The sequence below is a fragment of the Mus musculus genome, chromosome 15, assembly GCF_000001635.26.
Source record: "Mus musculus strain C57BL/6J chromosome 15, GRCm38.p6 C57BL/6J".
In the NCBI taxonomy this organism is placed as follows: domain Eukaryota; kingdom Metazoa; phylum Chordata; class Mammalia; order Rodentia; family Muridae; genus Mus; species Mus musculus.
In genome coordinates this window covers 101,585,726-101,588,836 of record NC_000081.6, presented here as the reverse complement: position 1 = coordinate 101,588,836, position 3,111 = coordinate 101,585,726, and the positions used below count along the sequence as shown (strand labels likewise).

General features: G+C 49.4%; 1 pseudogene across 1 annotated transcript; it reads left to right on the top strand.

Annotated features, from left to right (window-relative positions):
- Positions 1–264: 264 nt before the first annotated feature.
- Positions 265–1,520, top strand: Gm5476 (predicted gene 5476; annotated as a pseudogene). Its single transcript, NR_002868.1, has 2 exons — positions 265–433; positions 1,288–1,520. The product of NR_002868.1 is annotated as a predicted gene 5476 (transcript).
- Positions 1,521–3,111: the final 1,591 nt, after the last annotated feature.

Here is a 3,111-nt window from a genome sequence, read left to right as displayed (position 1 = left end):
AACAAAGAAATACAAAGTCCCATCTCTGAGAGGGGAGGAAGGCACGACTCGGCAGTCTTCTGTGAATGCCCATCACTCTCTCACTATGGGTGTGCTACTGCATAAGAAAGTACAGAATCCACTGGAAATCATAAAAAAGTGGTCCTTAGGGGCTAGAAAGACAGTACAGTCGGCAAGGAATTTGTCACCTAAGTGTAAGGACTTAAATTTGAATCCCCAGAATTCATGTGAAGCTGGGTACAAATGTATAATCTCAATTCTACTATGCCCAGCTTCACACGACTTCTGGGGAAGAACAAGCTGGATGGGCTGGAGGATGCCCTACGGAAGGGCAAACAGGACATGACCAGGCTGCTGAAACAGTATCAGGAGCTCATGAATGTCAAGCTGGCCCGTGATGTGGAAAGCGCCACCTACAGGAAGCTGCTGAAAGGTGAGGTGCACGGGTGGATAACTACATCCTCCAACCCCTGAGGACACCTCCATGGTGCCTTGTGGGAACAGGACAGAGGATGGGGGAATGAGAGGCGACACGGTCACGTGACAAACCCGAGGCCATCAGACTTGGGAGACCAGCGTCAGGATGCAGATCTGATTTTATTGAGCAGTGCATATGTTTAGTGTTCAAGCCAATCGCAAACTCCAAAATCCTCGGCCAATCGTATCTCGCCACACTGTCACCATGCTCCAATGGAAGCCCTGCCTGATGGGGTAACTCAGAAGGGGGTGGGGGCAACATCACCACCTGTGAGGATTTCTGTGAAGACTGGAGAAAGCAGCTACCTCCCTGGCCTCGGTTCTTTTTTGAAGTCTTACCAGTATTCCAAGAGCCATCTTAGATCTAATGCCGTGTGTGTGCGTGTGTCTCTGTGTGTGTGTGTACGGCAGCTCAAGGTTCTTCGAGGAATCACCACCGCCTGTGGCGCCCCGCTCTCCCTCTCACTTTTTCCTTCACAAGGTTGACCTTCACATCCCCCACAGTGTCGGGTACTTAGGAAAGGTGAGGGAGCACTGGCTGTGGACACAATGGTCCCTTCAAGCAACTCCTTGACAAAGATTCTCTGTGAACCTTCACCAGATTGAGGGTTCCCCTGGAGACTGAAGACATGGCTGCCTAGTTCTCACCTGCTGCTTTCCTCTCTTAGGTTACATGGTGAAGGTGTTGGACCAGTCAACATCTGAAAGCAATCTGCTTGCCAGCCTCCCTTTCTTCTGCCCTTGTGACTGGCTCAGCTGATTACAGTGTGCTCACCATGTCTCTGGTGTCTTCTTTTTCCTCCTTCACAGCTGTGGTGCAGTCCACTGTGTCCAGCGGCTATGGCAGTGCAGGTGGTGTCAGCAGCAGCTTAAGCCTGGGTGGAGGCAGCAGCTACTCCTATGGCAGTAGCCATGGCCTTGAAGGTGGCTTCAGTGCTGGCAGTGGCAGAGTCATCAGAGGTGGCCTCAGAACTTCTGGTGGCAGTCCTTCTACCATCAAATACACCACTACCTCTTCCAGCAGGAAGAGCTACAGTCAATGAATTCCGTCACCAAGAGCTTGTCCCTGATCCCAGACACCATGGCTGCAGAGCCCTATGCTCAGAGCTCTGTGCTCAGGTACTTCTCCTTGCTGGACACCAACCTCTACTCTCTGCTTGGGGTTGGGGAGATCATGTGCCTTCACTATTTCTCTGTTTATCCTTCTCTCCATCACCAGCTCTTGTCAGGCAACGTGGCTCCCAACTATGAGTCTGCTGTCTATCTGAGAATGGTCCATCATATACCCTCAAAGAATGAAAACCTGTCTCTGCCATGCAAAGTCCTCCCTGAGAATCCTAGCTGTCCTGTCTACGGAGGTTACATTGAGCAGTTCCCATCTGACAGGCAGCTCTCTTGCCCTTTCCTTTAATGACCCTGAGTGCCGTGGCACTGTACCCCTGCCCCACAACAGACAGAAGCTGTCTCTGCTCTGTGCTCAGGTCTCTGACTCACGTGTTCTGCCCCAGTGAGCAGGATTAAAATGTTCAATTTTACACCTACTGGCTCAGAAACTTCCTCATCACACGTACTGTCCATGTCTTTGGGCACCCAAGCCTGTCCTTTGCCCCCATGGTCTCTTCCTAAACTTACAAGACATCTTCATTTGATGCAGTAGAAACTCTCTAGGGACATGGTCACCGTGAACTCAGCCTCTGTACTCAACGTTTTTCTTTTCAATGCAGCATGAGGATAGAAAGGAAAACCATGCACTAAAAACTGGACCAGCACAGTTTACTTTTTCTTTTCAGCCCCGTCTTTTAGTGAATTGGTCCCCGAAGTATCTGAGGCTCCTTGCAGAACACTCCACTCTGACTCCCTACCTCAGGGACCTCGGAATCCAGCACTGGTCCTCTAGAACAGAAGTTGTTAGGAAGATGGCCAGCGCATCTTGGCTCTATAGTTGCCAAGTCCTTTGTCTTGAGGGAGCAGCTTTGAGATATTTCTATCGAACCAATGGGTGCAGTTAGAAAGCACTCATCCTCAGTGTACAAGTCTGCGGCCACGTAGCACTGACTTCTGTATGGATCTCACATAGCCCAAAGACACTTGGTTCAGATGAAGAACATTAAATTTGCAGGACATGTCTTAGTTGTCTTGATGATTTCAACAAATAGATATCGAGAAAGAATTTTCAAGGAAAGGTTTGTTCTGACTTGTAATTCCATCATGGCAGAGACAAACGGCATCCATCACTTCAGAAATGGAGGCATGAGGAGAGAGCAGCTGTTCACTTTGCGTTCATAGTTGGAATCAAAGTAGTTGGTATTCTTGCCCATCTCAATTTCCCCTTTCTATTCAGCCCAGAGTCTCTCCCTATGGAACAGTACCAACTTTCTGTACACCACGGGGGCAGGAAAACATGGTAGCTTCCCAATACAAGAGGCTAAACCTTTAGCACTTCCAATCTGGCACTGACTGCCTAGAGAGCTATTGGGTATTGGGTCTCACTGAAAGGCTGAACACACCAGTAACTGATGGCCACGAGATATTCATTCAGAAAGTAAAGAGGCTTGCAAGCAAGTCTTTCTGCAACATCCTTCCACTTGGGTCACCAGGCTGTTGGTGCTGCCCCAATTCAGCAGGAGTGTTTCT